The sequence below is a fragment of the Diceros bicornis genome, chromosome 5, assembly GCF_020826845.1.
Source record: "Diceros bicornis minor isolate mBicDic1 chromosome 5, mDicBic1.mat.cur, whole genome shotgun sequence".
Lineage (NCBI taxonomy): Eukaryota > Metazoa > Chordata > Mammalia > Perissodactyla > Rhinocerotidae > Diceros > Diceros bicornis.
The window spans coordinates 16,027,312-16,047,615 of record NC_080744.1 but is presented as its reverse complement, the minus strand read 5'-3'; the positions used below and the strand labels follow the sequence as shown (position 1 = coordinate 16,047,615).

The window sequence follows — 20,304 nt, the reverse complement described above, 5'->3', positions numbered from 1 at the left end:
TATCCTTGTATTGAAACCTTATATTTCTCTAATTTAGTGGGAAAGAAACCCAAAACCAAATCAAACAAATACAACCAAAAAATTTGGCCTCTTAAATCAAGACAGAAAAAATGTTTATTCTGTTGAAATTGTGGTCTAAAAGTTTTTTAAAAATGATTATATTAAAGCTCTTAGGTAAGCTTCTTTATATTGCAATAAACAAGTACTTATATGCAAGAAAATCTCGGCAAAATACATTGCACAGGTGCTACGCATCTTAGGGATTTGAAAGGTGTGTTATGTATAAATTAGCTGTCACTTTTTTTCAGTCCTGTAATGGAATGATGAGTTATAATTTGCATAATCCTTTAAGAAGTCAAATTATACTGTCATGTAGCAGACTTAACATGCTAGCTAAGATTTCAGAGCTTTGCAGCTAATTACTATGTACCTTACAGGACAGTTAAATTGAAGTTGAGTCTTCTGCCTTGGCTGCCATTTGCTTTGTCCATTACTTAACAGAATCTGCACTGTTGGTAACGAGGTGTTGTTACTATCACTGAAGTAAACACTCTGCTCTGGGGAGGAAAGGCATTTAATATATCTTAGCTTGACTTGTATTGCATTGCTAAGAAGAAAGTTTTTATTTTTTGTTTTTTTAAAACAATAGAATTGGAATCTTCCCCCAAAGTATAAAATTTATGCTTTCCAGAAAAGTTATGGAATATGGATTGAATCACATTAACCTTTAATTAATTAATTAATTAAATTCCCCTATAGAACATGTAAAGTAAGGTAAATGTAATTCCACTGAAGGCATTAGCCTTCCCGGATAATTTGCAAATATACTTCGGTGTGTTTTTGTCTTCAAACTCTTAACTTCTTTTGCAGTAGAGCTTCATTATTGAAAAAAGTACCCTTTTTCCTTAAAACTTCTTTCTGAATACAAGCTGGTGAGTTCTACTTTCATTTACTCCTCCAATTGATTGTAGAGCATTTTCCTTCGTGGTTTCCATTTTATAAACGATTGGGAAATCCTGGAGCCCATGAAGGCTACTCTCTGAAATGGACGCAAAATGGGTACCGGATGGAGCTGGGACTCTTCCCTGTATCTTAGCTACTTATTTATCTCTGGCTTTATTTCTTGATATTCTATTGCCTAGATAGTGTTATCCTCTTCATTAGAATTGGTATAATTATAATGCAAAATTGTTTCTGATTATAATTTTTAAAAAATCCTTGCTATACGTGAGTTGCACTTATTGTGGCTCTTGGCGGGCAAGTTTTGTAATCTGTTAGTGATTGTGTGCTTTGCTGTGATTCATGGATCCTTTGAAGAAGCCTTTTGCTGTGTAAGAAGGAGGTCCTTTAAGGACCGTATTAAAGCAGCAGTTGATTGTTGACCATTCAAGTAATTGGAGACCACAGCCAACTGTTGTTTATTTGTTATTAAGCCAGGTTCACGTGTCTGAAATTGCTATCTGCTTAGAGGCTGAGGTTTGCCAATTTAAAGTCGGGAGTCTGGATGGAGACACTGGGAATTTAGTCTGCAGCAAGGCTTCCCTTCTAACCATAGGTATCGTCTCAAGGACTTGCTTTTTTAAGATTTGGTGTTATTTGTAGTCTAGGTAGACACGGTAGGCAGCACAGCTGTGACTGCCAGGGAGAGTCACCAGGGGGATATTCATAACAAGGAAATATTGGCAAATAAATGATGAAGAAGGGGAGAAAATCCCCAAGATGTTAAATTGGAGCACTGTCACTGAGATGATTAATGGTGTTGTGTATTTTAGTGAAGATGCTTATTTGGATTGTCTTGAAACTATAGTGTACATTTAATAGCACCTATAAAAAAGCATGTGGTGCATGAGCACACTGAAGAGAAAAGGCCGTGGATTCAGATCGTATTTTCCTGAGTATTTTCTCCAACTAAGTCTTTGGCTTCTGGTTATTAGAAAGATGGTGTTAATGTATATTATATATCAAAGTATGCATATTCTATATAATATATTTAACATTAATTGGCATTTATATAGCTGCCCTCCCTACAGGACTTAAAAATTTTTGTGGAAAATATGGGTATCTTTTTAACACTCTTGAGGGGTGAATATTATTAATAATAGGGAACTGACGATCACCGAGATTTGCCTCGTCGTCTTAGGTAAACAGGCAGGGTTGGTCTTAGCGCTACAGTGGGTAAAGGGCAAACTTTCATCAATGATGGGGTCAGTACAATATTTTAAAAATTTCTCCATAAAGTTCTGGTGAAGGGGTGGCTGTCTTGGAAGACCCTCAAGCTTTCAGTGATAAGCCATGAATATTCTGAATCTGTGTAAGGAATTATCATTTCCCTTGAGGGATCTTTTATCAATGATGGCATGTGCATCTTTGGGCCTCAATAATTACTGCTAGACATAGGAACAGGTACAATTGACATGTAATCCTATCAGTGAACTTAGTCTATTAGAGCACTGTTTTTAAATTTTGGGTTCCCAACCCAAATAGTGGGATATGAATCCAATTTAGTGGATCAAGATCAGAATTTTTAAAATGAAATGGAAGAAAATAGAAAATTTTAGTGCATTGCACTTAGTAAGAGTGTGTTTTATTCTGAGGCTTCTGTTTTTTGCTTGTGTATATGTACGTAAAACTGCACATGTGTGTACACAGGGTGGGTCATGAGGTCACATGCTTTTCTTACGGTGTTTTACATCCAAAAAAGACAGAAAGTCACTGTAATAGAGAGTTGAGTAGGTAAACATAATAATGTATAGGTGTTATTTCATTATGTGTCTAGGGTACAATGCATTATAAAGAAAGAAATGGTCAGTTCTGTGGAAAGGGTTCAGGAATGAAAAGGCCACACTATCTGTTCTCTTATATCCAGGATGTGCTGGAGCAAACTTGGATGGGCTCATGAGAGCCCGTTGTGTGCACATCTTCCTCATTCTCTGATCCCTGACCTCATGTTAGTAACTTGAATTTGAGGGAAGTATTTGCACCATGGGTATTGGAAAATGCTGCAGATCAGGTGCCCTCCCACCCCCCAATGGTTGTTATATATTGACTAGCAGATCATTGCTCATATCCTTCCAGCTGTAATTCTATGGCTTTATAATTATTGTGAATTATCTTACATTTTATAACATTATGTTGTAAAATATTTTAAAACATAGATGTTATGGGGAATTATTAAAATAATTAAACTAAATTGTTTCAATAATATTGAAAATTTAAAGTTCATAGGAATATAAAACCTGTGCTTAATTATTTCAAAATGTCTACAATTTGATTTCAAAATAATGGTAATTATCCTAACTTCTTACATTAAATGCTTATGACACAGCCAATTTAAAACTTCAGATTGTAATTGGTGATATTAAGTTTTTAGCAAAGGGTATGAATACAGTGCTCTCAAAAACACTAACCATATTGTAAATATTTTACAAATTTTATTGTTTTATTTAAGCAATCATTTTGCTAAGTACTGAACCTTTTAGGTCCTAAACGCCTCACCCCATTTGCAGCTGTCTTTATAGTTTAAATAATATCTCTGAATTTTAGTGAACACATCTGTAAAGTAGCAGATTTGATTGGGAGATATCAAAGTTCTTTCCAATTAAAACAATTGTCCCTCTTTTTTTTCTATTTTCAAACATAAAAGTAAAAGCAGTACGAAAATGTCTGAAAAAGAGGCTCAAAAAAAGAGAAAAGACACCCCCCCTCCATATAACTATGATAATGTTAAACTTTATTTTTAAAGAATGTAAGAAAATATTTGAGTCAGAAGAAAGGAAACTTGCATGGCCATGAGATGGATTGTAGCAATAAATCCTTTGAAAATCACTTGTGTTAATATGTGGTCATGAGGAGAGAGAACTAGGTAGAAAAGAGTCGACTGAGGAAGGCCTTTATAGCCTCGAAGTTTGTCGTTATTCAGGCATCTGGTTGGACACTACTGTAGAGGGATTTGAGGAGGAGTGAGCATCCTTAAAGCTGTGTTCAAGAACAAGCATTTCACCAATATTTAGGAAAGCCCGAGGCTGGGGAGACTGGAGCTTAAATCACTAAGCTTTATTGAGCATGTGCTATGCCATTACAATAGGCACTGCAGGACCTATTTTAAACAAAGGGGTTTAACCCAGGGTTCCTGGTCTCAAAGTGCAGCCACGAATGAGAAGGGGTCTGTAGTTGACTAGCGACTTGTCACCTAAAGCAGAAGAGGCCATTGGCAAAATTGGAGGGTTGCCTTTGTTTCCTGTCTTCTCCATCCTAAGCCCCTTTTCTTGCCCTGTGAAATTCATTCCAGCTGGATACCTGATTAGTGTTTCATGCCTGGGGACCTGTCCGCACTGGGCACTTGTCTGTGCCGCTCATTGCAGATCAGGTGTTGTTAACTGATAATGTTACTCTTCTCTGGCCATTTGCACTTTAATAAGCAACTGCAAGTGAAAGAGTTCAAAGGGAAAAAGGGAGTCTTCTCCAATAGAGTAATTTCAGACAGCGTATCAGGGATTGGAGAAATTAATTTGGGGCTGAGGGGGTTAGGGGTGACGTTTTCTCTCTTCCCTGAAAAGAACAAACCCAGAATGTGGATGTTCTCTTATTCAGTACAGTGTTAAGGCTGGCCTTGGCCAAGAAGCATGGTTTGGAAATGGGAAGATTCAGCTTCAAAAGAGAAGGAGTTAACATGATCCAGGGACAAGAGGAGGCGAGTGAGTGAAGAAAGAAGGAACTCACTAGTCTTAATCAGCTGTGTTGTGCCAGACAGAGCTAACCATTTGCACGTGTTATCCCAATTAAAGAGAACAAGACAGGTGCTTTGTCAGGCAGGCTGCTGAGGGGATAGATGGTCACCTGTGCTGAAGAGGCGGGACGGGTCAGGGAGGCTTCAGCCACATCGAATTCTTTTGCTGGTTGTTTAACCTGATTGATTGCTATTATACAGTCCCCCCCCCCCCCACTAGAATAATTTATGCCAGTTGCGTTTGGATCAGTAAATAACAAAGAATTGAAAAAAGAAATATACGATGAACTTCATAAAGAGCTGTAATAGAATCTGCATGTTAAACACACATTGAACTTTGTAGCAAGAACTGCTTCAAGCCTTTCAACATCCAAATGAATTCTAATTTCCACATCATGCCTTTCAGACCTCAGCATGGTTTCTGGTGGTTTCTCCCAGTTAATTTTAGCATCACACCAATGACTTTGCCTGTAAATGACTTAAAGTGGCATATCTTGGTAATGTGGATGGCATGAAAAGTGTATTATTTAGGGCTAATACCAGACTAGCCTAAAAAGGAACTGATTTATTCATTTAACAAGTGTATTTTGATCATCACCCATGGGTCAGGTGCTGTTCTACCTAAACTGAGATATTCAGGGGTGACTAAGAACACCTCCGTCTGCCAGAAGCCTAGAAGACTAAGATGTGAACAAATAACTGGGATTCTGTGTGACCGGTGCCTCGAATGGGATGAGTGCACACTAGGGAAGTGGCAGCAGGAAAGGGTTATTTTTAATAGTCAAGGTGGGCCCTGAGTTCTTCATGGTGGAGGAGATACTTGATTTTGGGGAAGCATGCTTGAAGTAGTGATTTGGGCCAAAAGACAGGTATTTCTGGTGTAGTGAATCACAAATGACGCATGTCCGGAGTGGAGGACTGGGGAACGGTGACAGGAATTGAGGTTGGAGAAGAAGGGAGAGCAAGGGCATTGGGGTGGACTGGCCTGCTGTGAGAGCCCCAGGAGGGTTTCCGGGATGGGAGAGTTTGGCATGGACCGCAGGTTAGAGAAGCACTCGGGAAGCAGCTTAGACCTGAGGCAGGAAACCTGCTGTGGGCGTGGCCCACGGCCTCAGCTTCTCTTTGTTTAGGAACCCATTTAGTGTGCTTTGCCTGGAAGAATGTGCAATCATGCTTGTTAGTTTGAAGTTATTTTCGATTTATAAACATCTTGAGGACTCGCCCAATATGAAATCCAGTTCAGGGCCTGTCTACAAATTCATGGCTTTTGCTGGCTTGCGGTGCTCCACACTTGCCTTTCTCCTCACAGACCCCTTGTAATTCAAGATAAACGAGTGCCAGAAAGTAAAAATGAACAGGCACAGGAGGCATGATTTAAAAGGAAAGAATATTAATTGGCTTCACCAGAGTGTATATTTTCATTATGAGAGAAGTGACTGCCTAGATTTTTAAAAATAATTGGCTAGTGACACACCTGCAGTATATACGAAACCTTTACAAACCTGAGAACAGAAAGTAAAGGGCGAGGTGAGAAGAGTGGAGCTACAATGAGCCTTTTGTAGGCGTGCTGTTGAACTACAGTGTTCAAAATCGCCAGCAGGTAGTTTCAGAGAGAGGCAGAGAAGCTCACGTGCTTGTGCCCAGATTTTAAAAATATTACAGCAGACTTATACATAATCTATGGTTTTAATAAATCCTCCTCACCTTAAGAAGAGCTTGTTCTGTATGTTGAGTTCGTAAATGTGTCTTCAGTGAATTTTTGGACTTAGTTTATGCATTAGAGTGGAAGAATTATGCTATGGTCTCTGACTGTGGGCAACCTGTTTGAAGAGATCCACAAAGTAGTATTCAATATTGCTAGAGGTAGTTAAACCTCCTGGAAATGGATCTGAGTTTGATCCTAGCCCCACAATTATCTATTAGATGTGGGACAGTGGCTAAGTTACTTATTAAGCTTCAGTTTTCTCACCTCTAAAATGGGGGTAAAAATAATAACTCTCGCATAGTTGTTTTGAGGATCAATGTGATGATAAAGATGATAATGACTATCAAGACTAATCTTTTACTAGATACTGATGTCAGGCAGTGGGCTAATGGCTTAACATAGATTTTTTTTATCCTTATAATAAACTTATGCACTAGGTATGATTAGTGCCACCATTTACAGATAAGGTAATAGAGGCTTCCAGAGCTGAAGTAGCTCACTCAAGGTTAAGAAGGTAGCATATGGTGGAATTTGGATTAGCATCACCAAACTAGGGCCCACTGGCCACATCTGCTCCCCCTTCCCCCTGCCTGTTTTTCTAAATAAAGTTTTATTAGAACAGACCATACCCATTCATTTATGCATTGTCGATGGCTGCTTTGGTGCTACAATCGTGACAGAGTAGTGGTGACAGAGACCATATGGCACACAAAGCCTCAAATGTTTACGATCCGACCCTTTGCAGGAAAGGTCTGCTGACCCCAGAAGTAGACCTCAGTCTATTTGACTTCGGAGCCTAAGGTCTAAACCACAAAAACGATTGTGATGATGCTTGGCATATAGTAAGTACTCATTAATTGAGTACTACTCTGCGACTCATCTAACTTAGGGCACAGCTGTTCATCTCACAGACCTCTTGTCTGCAAAATGGAAAAAAAATAAATTCAACCCTCTATCAAGATAAGCCATAATGACTTTGGAAATATTGAAGAATTTAAAGTTCCTAAAGGAACACATCCTGAATTGTGTGTTATATTTGCCATTTATTACTAAGTTTTATGTAATATAAATGTGAGAATTTTCATTTTCGTAACATTCAAAGTACAGTACTCCATTAAAGGGGTTAATTGTGAATTTTAGTGAATATTCAAGATCTCTGTTAATTTCACACACCAGAAAATTTCATATTCTTAGGAAATTTAAGAAATATGATATGAAAAATACATAAAAATAGTGTGGAAATACCACTTATAATAAAAATATTATGGTTTGTCTTGTTAAAAAATGTATAAGCAGTGTGCTTATAATAGAAAGAAAATGCACCAAGGTTTATCCCTTTTAATGAGAAGATACGTAACTTTTAATGAGAAGATATATATATTATACCTCTCCTAATAGTCTTACCAACAACAAAAGGATGAGATTATGGTTTCAGCTTGACCCTACCCAGAACTTCTATTTCCGTGTGTTTGTCTGTCATTGATCAGGAAATTCCCTGTCCTCTGCTCAGTAAGTGGCCTCGGGTTTGTGTTACTTTGGAGCTTACAGAGGGCACTGTGGTGGGTAGTCAACTTGTATTGAGGGGATATTCTTGGAATTTCCTTTCACTAGACCCAATGCCATGGCCCTGTGTTGGTGGATGGGAGGTTCGTAGATGAGTTTTATTGTTCTCGGAATAGCTGTTTTTGAAATCGAGATGCAATACATTTTCATTCTGGAACGTTTAGAAAACGCAGATAAGCATAAAGAAAAAAAATCAATGTCTTTTGTAGTTGTACCACCCATAGATAGACACTATTAATAATTTGGTGTTTATCCTTATATATAGTTGTGTGTGTTTATATGCATATCATCTCTGATAGATGTATATCTATGTATATAGGTATTTTCTTGTGAATCCATCCAGAAGTTGCCTCAGCTGGGAAATTTCTAGGTCCAAGTGTTGTACCTTGTCCAGGAGCAGCTTATTTAGGGGCAGCTGGAAGCTATGGGGTCAACTTCCATATAGAAACCATGTTCTGCAGAGATTTCCTTTCTTACATTGCATATTTTTTTCCCTGGTGTAGTTTGCATCTTCTTTCTGGATTCTTATCACTTTCTTGTTGGGGAAATTTAAATTCTTTTGTTTGAATTTAAATTCCTTCAGCAAGAACTAGTGATGTACTCATAAATGGCATTAGTGATAAGATTTTCAGCAGAAAAATCTTTCTGCAACACCTCAATTATTTTTATCTAGATAGCCCATCATTTAAATGTGGAAATAGTTTTGGAAGGTATAGGTTGAAGCTAGTGGTGATAAGGGTGTGGTGGGTTAAAGAAACATGGCTTGTTTAGATCAGAATATGTACATGTATGAGAAATAACTGTTAAGTGATTAGATGGAGTTTTCTGGCTGCTTTACAAGCTCATTTTCTCACATGCCACGTCTGCTGGCTGCATCATTCTCTAGGTTGCTTAAAAAGAGAATTCTGTTTACTGTGTCCAGCATTGAGATGTTTTGATCTAATTCTCAAAGCGGAGAGAAGTCTGGGTCCTGTGAGGATTTTAGTTCAATGACCAGCCTGTAAGGAAAACATTCTTGAGTGATTTTCTGTTGGCAAACTTGAGACCTTTGTGATTCACATATCGCTGTGAGGATTCTTAGGAATTGAGTGCTTGAGATTTATATGATGAAATAGATTATCATTGCCTCTTATTTAAAACCTAATTTTCCTTCCCCTCCCTTAGCCCAGTTATAAGGGATTCCTGCAATACGTAGTAAATGCAGTAGTATTTATGTATTAGATTATATATAGGGCCTCACCCTTTGCTGTTTCTCACTAGGTACCAGGGCTTCTCATATTTCTCACTAGCAATCCTCATCACTTACATTTCAGCCAGCCTAAGCTTCTGTAACAGCATCATTTTCTTGACTGTTGCCTGTTAGGGGTGCTGAGAGTGAATCACGGCCAATTACATGCCTTGGCCGTGAAACCGGGAGGTACGTAGTCTTTTTGATGATTCTTCTCTTTGCTTCCACTCTCCAACTCCACCAACAAAACTGTTTTAGGAGTGAAACCGAGTTAGCATGGTTCCATTGGGCACAAGGCCTCCCATCCTGTCCCTTGTGCTTCAGACACCTGGCTGGATCTCATGGTGGAGAACAAATTACCGTAATTACAGGGAAGTCTTTGCTCACTTCCAGGGAAGCAGCATACTTTTCCAGGGACTGCCTAACTGCTTGATGGCTTGCAAGGAGAGAATAAGCAGCAGCTGTGATCCTCATCCCCTGGAGAAATTCATCAGGTGTCCTAAGTCTTGAATTAATATCAATGAAAGTGGTGATATTCACGTCACCATGTTTTTTAAAGGAGGAGTTTGGAGACACATCTAGTGGGGATAAGGGTGGAGGGTAGGGTGAGTTCCTGTAAAATTGATGATCAGTAAATTCATCTGATAGCAAGATTGTTTACTCTGTTTTCTGAATGCTGCTTGCCCAGAGCTAGTAAGGATTTATATGAGGCTGGTAGGAATCAAGAATGCTGATTTTGTTTTTGTTTTTGTTTTTTTATCATAGTACTTGTGAAATGCCTTGGGGAAGGTAAGACTAGAAAACTAGAATTATAGACCAGCAGATTTTAAATATATGTTTATAAGGATCTAGTGGCAAATTTGGTTCACTTGCGCCACAAATACCTTTATTGGGTCTGTTCAGGACACAAATGATTGCTGTTGTACACAGTGTCCTCAAAATGCGAGGCTCTGAGGTAGACAGGAGAGAATGAACATGGCTGCATTTATTCTGCCATCAAAAGGAAATACTCATTGATGCTGAGGCCTTTCATTGTGAGGCCAAATTGGTCATTCCGGGGACGACAGACATTTTAGCTCTTGACAGTGAAGTTGTGTTCCAGTTTCACCATTCCTGCTTCTGTGTAGGCTGGTTTTCCATCTGCAGTAATAGAGATGAAGCTGAAATCAGAAGGAGAGGAAGGAACATGTTCCAACTATGGTGTTCTAGGGTCTCCAGGCATTATTGTAATTGACCCAAAGAACTGTATTTGAAGTAGGTTGGTAATATACTCATTTTCCACTCAAGAAAATGAAAGCACAGAGAACTTAGGTGTGTTGCTCAATTTACACAGATAATAAGGTTTAATCTGGTGGCTATTTATAGCAGACCAATCCTGGTCAGTCTGGCCCAGCAGTTCATCCCCTTTCAAGTGGATGACATGGCTCCTTGGAGCAGGCTGATACTTTGCCTCAGAAAAACGTCCATCGTCTTTTCAAGGATAATCTACTGAAATCTATTTCTGCAAAAGAATAAGACCCTGAGGAACTTAAAGTCTTAACAGTAGAGGAGGGAAGTTTGTCATATTTGAATATTAATCATTTAAAAAGCATATATTCAGTGTCCTTCGTGTGCAGAGCTCTGTGCTCTCCAGTATGAGGGCAATTTGGTCTCCCTTTTGGAAACTTCCTCTGTCCTTACACTACAGTTATCACACACAAATGGGTGAATCTCAAGTTTTTTTCTTAAGCCCTACCGCTTTCCAAACTTGAGTTTTGTAATTCCAAACTACTTCACATTTCTACTTGTGATCTACTTTACATCAACCTCCACATGTGTGACCAACAAATTTGCAAGCACTTCCATGGACATTTCCAATTAATCCTCCAAGCAACCCAGTAAACTGTGTTTTATCTCCATTTTACATGGAAAAAACCTGACACCAAACCAAAAAAAACCCTTGGGTCCTAGAGGCTGAGTGATTTGAAGAATTTCACACAGCTGCGGTGGGCATGGCCCTCCTGCGAAGTGAGACCTTCCTGATGTCCCAGTCTAGGGCTCTCTCCAGGACAGTGCCGGCATCCCCCCAAACAGAACTCTGTGTCTTCCTTACAATGATCCTCTCCTACCCTACACTTCTGCTTTATCTTAATTTTTCTAGTCGTTCAGAGTCACTCTTGGAATTCTCTTCCATTCTGCTTCTCTGTCTGAAATGCCCCATTTGTAGCATGATTTCTATTAAAAATACTTCTTTTCCCATCTTCCTAATCTAAGCTGTTATTTCCTGCCTAGATTTTTGCAGTTTCCTAATTAGTTGTCTTATCTTCTATCTCATTCAGTTTGATTAAGTTAAATAAATACTTGAATCCTCCCGTATACAAAGTACCATGCAAGGGAAAGCAAAAATTTTCCTTTCTGGGCTACCTTATAGCTACCAGATTAAAATGCTGTTTCTGATATATTTCCTTGCTCAAAATCGTTGACTGTTTGTTCTTACTGCACGGTGTCTCTAATCTTAGTGCTTAGTGTTTAAAACCCACCAGTCTTGCTCTAGTCTGCTTTTAAGCCTCCCCTGCTCCCCCGAAATATTTCTCAACACGAGCTCTCTGCCCCTATCTGTGAAATGTGTCCACTTACTCTTGTGGGCACAACAGGTGCACGATTCTGTGCCTTTGCTTTATCCACCGTGGTTTCTCCTCTTCATATAATTCAGCACACTAATTGGGTACCTTCTATAACCAGGACCTATTGTTTGGGATCCATCGGTGAACAAAGACCAAAATCTCTGCCCTCTAAGTCAGAAGGCATTAGAGACAGGCAGTAAACAAGAAACATTAAAATCCAAGTGAAGCTATAGTCTGCTAGGTTGTGGTCAGTGCTACGGACCAAAAATACAGATGGTTGAGAAGGAATTAGGAGTGTTGGAGTGAAGACGTGTCAGTGATGGTTTCAAATAGGTGAGACCCCATTTAAAAAGACACCATTTGAGCGATGACTCTAAGGAAGTGAAGGGGTTAGGCATCCAGATAGCTAGGGGAGAATATTCCAGGCAGAGCGAACAGCCACTGCCAAGTCTCTGAAGCTGAAGAGTTCTTGGTGTGTTCAAGGAGCGCAGGGGAGGCCAGTGTGTGGGGCTGGGGGATGGATGAGCAGGGAGAACATAGCAAGAGATAGGCCAGAGAGGTAGTAGGGAGCCAGCACACGGGACCCTGGCGGCCAGGTAAGGCCTCTGGCTTTCACTCCACTTGAAATGGGGCCTTAGGGGGATTTTGACTTGAGTAACTTGCCTTTTAGAACCTGTCTGGCTGCTAACAGTATATGAGAGTGGAAGAAGGGAGACTAGCTTGGAGACTTACCGTAATCAAGGTGGCTCATACCAAGAGTGTAGACATGAAGGGGGTGAGAAGAATTTGGATTTGGGTATATATTCTGAAGGAAGAGCCAACAGGATTTCCTGATGGAATGGATTGAGGGGGGATATAAAAGAGAGGGGTGACAATATTGAATCCAGGATTAAATCCTAATGTATCATTTACTCTGTATCACCCGTGTGGTGGCTCTCAATCGTATATGTGCGAATAAATACCTTTTAGGAACTCAAACTGAGAGGTGAGGCATGACATAAACTTATAAAAGTTAAAGGATAAAAGACAGGGTGTGTGTGTATGTAATATCTTCTCAATAAGATTGCAGGTTCCCTTAGATATTTATTATTCACTCCACAATCCTTTTTAAGGTACTTGTTATAAGCCAGTGATTGTCTTACCTCCTGAGTAGTGCTAAATCCAAATAGAGTCATCTTCAGTGTAGTGGATAAGTGCACAGGCTCTGATAGAGACTGATGTTTTCATCCTAGTTCCTTATTTATTTGCTGGGTGATCTTGAACAAGTTACATAAGCTCTCTGTTCCCCACTTTTCTCATCTGTGAAATGATAATAGTCTCTGTCACAGGGTTTACCATGGGGAGTAAGTGAACTAATACATGTAAAGTACTTAGGATAATGCCTAGTACATACTGAGCGCTCAAATACGGTTCACCATTGCTAAGAAAGTGTTCAGGGAAAATTATTTGAAAGAAGATTAACATTTGGCATGACTTTCCTCCCTTGAACATGTAGTAACATTTGGCATGACTTTCCTCCCTTGAACATGTAGTAACATTTGGCATGACTTTCCTCCCTTGAGCATGTAGTAACATTTGGCATGACTTTCCTCCCTTGAGCATGTAGTAACATTTGGCATGACTTTCCTCCCTTGAGCATGTAGTAACATTTGGCATGACTTTCCTCCCTTGAGCATGTAGTAACATTTGGCATGACTTTCCTCCCTTGAGCATGTAGTAACATTTGGCATGACTTTCCTCCCTTGAGCATGTAGTAACATTTGGCATGACTTTCCTCCCTTGAACATGTAGTAACATTTGGCATGACTTTCCTCCCTTGAACATGTAGTAACATTTGGCATGACTTTCCTCCCTTGAACATGTAGTAACATTTGGCATGACTTTCCTCCCTTGAACACGCATGTTCAGAGCCTGTCCAGTTGCACAGATAATGTGAATTATCAGGTCTCATAGTAAGCTTTGCTTTCAGTTGATGGTTGAAAGATAACATGAGCGAATTGTGTTGTGATCAGTCTGGTGACCTGGCTCTCTGCAGGGCTGGACATGGAGGCTGGTCAGCAGCACCTCCGGGTATATTTGATTGACAGACTGGCCAACAGCATTTAAATACCTAACACATAAAAAAGATCAATATTTTCTTATTATTTTTTAGCTTAAAATGTTGAATGTGTATTAAAATGAGAAAAATAGTTTTCAGGGTAGATATGACTTTCCTAGTACATAAAAGCAACGAGATCACATCAAGAAGGGAATATTATTTTTTTGCCCAAATACAGGAAATTACTATTTTTCCCTCCATGTTTATATTTTGATACCTAGTATCTCCCGTCTTTTTTCCCCGCCCCTCATGTGGTTGTTCTTCATTTCATCCCTCTTATTAGGGGCAACTAATTTGACCTCCAAATCCAGGAAGGAGCAGTGTGTTGCTGCTGTGGAGTTCGTGCAGACTTAGTGTCAGAGGTGGTTTGAAGAGCAGCTTAAGGCTGCTTTCGCTGTGCCGGTGCTTCAGCAAGGCACTCGGGTTCTGTTTTGAGCTCAGTCTTCCTGATCCTATTCTCTACATCCTAGATGGCAATGCAGACAGTGGCTGTCAATGAGTAACAGGTAAATATTGAACAGGGAAGCCCTTTTGATTAACTTGGTGGATCATTATTTGAAAGTAGTTTGCAGTCAGAACAGCTCCATCACTCATGATCATAGCACATGGCGTGGGGGTCAGAGCATCAAGCTGCTGGTTGGAAAGCTGAGGTTGCATTCTTTGTTCTGTACCTGCTCCTGCATTCATGCAGTGCTGGACTAGTCACGACTATCCAATGAGCAAGATGGTAGCTAGGCACAATAGGGATGCAAGATATTTAAGATGATAAAGCACGAAGAATGCTCAGGAGGGACTTTGTGCTATGTAGATATATGTATATTAAAGCATATTTATAAGAACTTTTTGAAGTATATGACAATACAGATGCTCTTTTTATCCAGATTCAGAAATCTTTTTCTAATATGGAATTTAGACAGTTATGGCAGACTAAAAGTGAATTTTTGATCTTACTAGTGTGGACTGAAAAGAAGTAATTTCAGCATCTGTTCTCTTTCCTAGATTTAGTCTGTACCACCTAATGGGCACGAATTTCCCCAATGACATATTTACCCAGAAGGTTGCCCCATAACTGACTGCTATTTGTTAAGTAATTCTGATCCAACAATTGAACCTCATGGTAAATTAATGGTTTATCATCATTTGGAACAACACCATTGTCATCATTATTATTTTTGAACTTCCATTAAAGAATATGCATGGAACTTGGTAAAAAGACATAAATGGGATTGAATAGAAAAGGACAACTTTCTGTTCTCAAGAAACACGTCTGGGTCAACACGTACGTGGTCATAAAAAGATAAACCCTGATTAGGTTGTTCATGCATCTTTAGGAGAGACCTAATTCAGTGGTCAAATAGGCAATTCTAAAATGTTTTCATAAAGTTAACATTTTAGAGTAAACTTTTTAGTTGAGTCTTTTAATCATGTTGAAATATAGAAATATTCAGAAAACTAAATGCAATAATTAAGATTATTAAAGCAACCAATAACAGCAATGCAAGTCTACATCCTCCTTAACCCTCATTCTGGAGCAATAATTAAAAGGTAGGCATTTTATGAAATTTTCAATGTATAATTACAACATTTTAAATTTGCTTAATTAGATGGATTAATGCCATTATTACTTGCTATTTAACATTTATGAACCACCAAAGTGACAAAGTCTATGTAAAGAATGTTGGATGAACTCTTAAATTTATGTGTCACTTAAGTGTTAAGCACATAAAACCTAGTCAAAATAGTCAAAGTATTAATATTCTTGCTCTTTAATTGTAATGTTGTGCTGGACTAATTGATGGGAACATCCCCCACCCCCAAAAGGGAAAGGGAAATTTTAAAATTTCATTTAGAAAATACCCTCAATTAGACAAGGATTATTTACAAAGTAATGAGTTAGAAATCACTGTATTATATTTGAAATTTAGATAAACTTATAACGCATGTGAAATACACAATAAATTGAAAATCTAATTTAACAAATGTGAAATTTCTTTACAATAGAAATACACTGACTGCTTATGCCACTTAAAGAGCAGTACGGGCTACTACTGTACTTGTCTCTTCCCTAGGGGACCCAGGATTTAATTTGGATTAGGTTCCCAGTGAACATGTGTTAGGTGGTCCTGTCCTAACCCACACCACGAAACTAGAACGTAATTTGACATAAATCTTCGTTTAGAACTGACATAGCAGGGAATGCTGTGGGTCAGGGTGGAATTGGCAGGGCTGTCTGGAAACATGTGCACATGACATGGTATCTAGCAGAGCCAGTACTTTTAGGCTTTGGTTTTCTTGAAATTATAGGTAGTGAATTCAACAGCTAGTCTCTCTTTATGGGACAGGAACCTTGGCACACGGTATTCTTTTGTGTAGACATATTTGTGACTCATTATTAACATTTTAGTTGTAAGAAAAAATACATAAGAAAATAAAAATATATACATAAAAATATATTTTAATTTTTAAAATTTTCTGATAATTTCCAAAATTATCTTTATTCTTCAACAGGAAATAGAATGCATTAGACAAAGATTATTTAAGTGATGGTGACATTATTGCTGGTTTTTAATATTCCATTTTAGTTCTAGACAACTTGGTAATGTTTTATTTGGGGAAAATGGAATGTATTGTGGGAGGATGTGGTAGTTTTGAAAGCTATTTGGCTCCATTCAGGATCAAATGTTCATGTGTCAAGGAAATATTTATCATCTCTTTGTGAGAACTGTAGGCATTCCTCAATCTGAAGGTAGTTTTAGGCCAGCAGGGGAACTAAGATATATAATAACTTACTGATTCAATAAATATTTACTGAATACCTACTAAGTACTATTGTCCTAGCCCCTAGGTATTCAGTGGAAAGAGGGCATCTAAAGTTCCTGCAACATGGAGTTTATACTTGATTGAGGAGGGCAGACAATATGCAGATACATATATGATTAACAAAAGATAGTGCTCTATAATATGAAGGAAATTAAATCACGGCAAGAGGATGGAGTGTGACAAATACTTTTGTTAAGGACAGAGTGTGTTAATTGCCTTAAGAATGGTTTAAGTCTCTCAGTTCTCTGCAAGTCCAGAAAAACAAGAGCATTTATGGCTGTGGGGAATTGGGGAACTCTTCTTGGGAAAGATGGAACTTAAGATGGCCTTTGATGTATCGAGATGAACAAGCCATGTTGATACATGACAAACAGAGGATGGAAACAAGAGTTTCTATTCAAGGTTGACCAGAAATAAGAAGTGATAAGATTGACGGGAACCTGGAGAAGAAAAGAATTTGAATTTGGCATTTTATGTGGTTCTAATATACTGAAGGATTTGGACTGAGGTATAGTGGAGTATGTGGGATTTTTCTAGCCTCTCTGTTGACATGGAGTGGATAAAAAACAGAGGGCAGCTAACAGGCTATTAGAATGATCAAGAAGTGAGAAAATTATTTAGATTATTTGCATAAGCATTGACTATTTCAAGATTGATTTAAGGACTATTATGTGAACACAGAATTGAGTAGATGGGTCATCTGATCTCCTGACTCATGAAAGTGATTTGTAGACCAGAAAGTTTGAGAATCATTGTTCTAGGTCCAGTCTGCTGGCTGTGGTTTATATGATTACCTACATTCTTCAGCATGATTCAATCAGGAAATACTTTAAAAAATTGTATGGGGACTGGCCCTATGGCCTAGTGGTTAAATTCGGCGCACTCCTCTTCAGCGGCCCAGGTTTGGTTCCCAGGCTCAGACCTACACCACTAGTCAGTGGCCGTGCTGTGGCAGCAACCCACATACAAAATAGAGGAGGATTGGCAAACATATTAGCTCAGGGCGAATCTTCCTCAGCAAAATAATAAAAATTGTATGTATCGATAGAGCATCAAGAAGAACTCATGAAATAGCAAACATTTTTGGGCATGAATAGGTAGCCAAAAATGGTTCCCTAGATGGATTAATTATTATAAGAAATGCCCATCATTTAATCCATATCTTACTATATCTTACTATATACTTACCATATCTTACTATTCGAGAAACAAATACAGTTTCTCATATAGTAATGAGACATAAATACAAATGTTAACAGTATAGGGTAGGGACAGATAACATAAACTAGTGATCAGCACATAATGACCTTCACCTCTGTTAGTAAATGTTGCCTGTGAATCAAGGTGCCAATCAAACAGAACATGTTCTTGTTGCAGATGATGGTGAGGGAAAGACATATTATTTCTTAAACACAGATCACTGCATGGGAACAACCATGTAGATGTGTGTGCTAATGGCAGAACCAACTTGTGTGATCAGTGTTCATTTTGAGGCAGCCACCGTATTGAGAGGAGGTTTGCCATAACATTTTTCTGATCTGTTGTTTATGAACTTCAAGCTTTACACTCTTATTAAGTTGATTCCTACCTTCATCTAGATAAATAATAGAGAAGAAGGAAAAAAATCCCATTTTAGTCATAATTTCCTTAGAATTTGTCATTGAGGTGTTGTATTTTATTTTCTGCCTCAATATATAGGCCCCTCTTCAGAGATGTTTCATTACATAGGATGAGGATTTTCACCTTTTAAATCATAAGGGTATGTTAATTATTGGAACACAGGAATCCCAGGGCTAACCCAGTTTTCGTAGGAAATCTGACAGTAGTTTTTATACTTTGGTTTTGTAGGAATTCTCACTTAACTGTTTTCAGGTTTTGTGCACTTATTGCTACAAATGATGTTTGATTTCTAAAAAATATTTGGGCTATTGTGGTCTTCATAGAGTCCTTCTACATTTTCATCAAGTCTGATGACTTTAAAGAACATTAGTGTGAGTGTCCTGAAAGGGAAACGGGCTCTATTATCAGCAATATATTAAGCATATTAGCTCGTGTCATTTTAAAACATTTTAATTCCTGGGGCCGGCCCGGTGGCGCAAGCGGTTAAGTGTGGGCGCTCCACTGCAGCGGCCCGGGGTTCGCAGGTTCGGATCCCAGGCACGCACCGACACACTGCTTGTTAAGCCATGCTGTGGAGGCATCCCATATAAAGTAGAGGAAGATGGCCACAGATGTTAGCTCAGGGCCAATCTTCCTCGACTAAAAAGGGGAGGATTGGCATCAGATGTTAGCTCAGGGCTAGTCCTCCTCACAAAAAAAAAAAAAAAATTCCTTTGTTTGGAAATCATATGTTTTAATTTCATAGATATCATTGTATCATTAAAGTTCTTCATGACCTTCATTTCTAAGGTCTGTCCTACACTTGCTATCTTTTCTCTCTTCTTACCTTAGCTCAGGAAGCTGATATCACCGTAATACAAGTAATGCTCGATTCTCTTAGTTGACCTTACCACAGTCTCTTTGGTCTACCTGCCGATGATTGCAAGGAGCTGGGGCACATTTTATAGCAGCTTCTGTTAACAGAAACACTTAGAAAGCTGCATCCTTTATGCTAACTCTTGGCCACTGAGCTTGCAAAAAGGGGAGAACTTATAACCATAAGTTAATTTAATTTCCCTAAAATATTTGTTTAGGAAGAAAATGATATAATGAATGTTAATAAATAACTTTATAATTTAGTAAATCTTTAATAAACTGTATTTGCAGAGTCCATAAGAATCTGTATTTTTAACTTTTAACATTTTAGGATTTAGTTTCGTATTTTGTTAATTAGTGGAATCATAGATTGAGTTACATTAAATTAAACTTGGTTTTTGAATCATTCACAATTCTGTGTCTATTTATTTCTATAATAATTAACATTGGTTTTTAAAATCCTCAGCCAATGAAACAAGCATGCAGTTTTTGTAAATAAGAATGCATTTTTACCTTTTCTGTAATTCTCACCAGACTTGAAATATTATTAATTATGAGAAAGAACCCTGGTCTTGGGTTTCTATCACTATCTCTCCCTCAGTCCTCTCCCAAAACCTAAACCAACGGTCTTTGTCTTTTGTCATCAGACAATTTATAATAGGTGTTGAAAAGCAAAAATAAAACCTCACAAACCAAGGAAAAAAGGGCAGGAGAACTGTGGAGTTGCAGAGTATGGCATGGGGAATCCTGCTGTAGAAAGTGGAAAGCCTTGTGCTGGAAAGCCAGCTGGAGCCCTTGAGCTGGGGAATGTTCTTTTTGCGTAGATACTGTGTTACCAATTATATAAAGAAGAGTACAGACTTCTTGTTAGTTGATAAATGGAGATTGGAATCATTTACTAGGTTATTTTCTGGTATTTGTTAACAATATTTACCTTCCCAAATTGATTCAGCGTAATCCTTCCTGCAGCCTTCCTTCATTTCTGGAAGACATATAGATAATGTGGTACTTTTTATGAAGCCTTACATGGCACTGAAAAACGGGTTTTTGCCTTAGCTCAACAGAACAGCAAGATTATATTAACAT

General features: G+C 38.4%; 1 protein-coding gene across 1 annotated transcript in view; it reads left to right on the top strand.

Moving 5' to 3' along the window:
- Window positions 1–20,304, top strand: part of NPAS3 (neuronal PAS domain protein 3) — a gene marked incomplete at its 5' end in the record, with an annotated part of 740,467 nt that overhangs the window by 169 nt on the left and 719,994 nt on the right. The gene's annotated exons all lie outside the window — the stretch shown is intronic.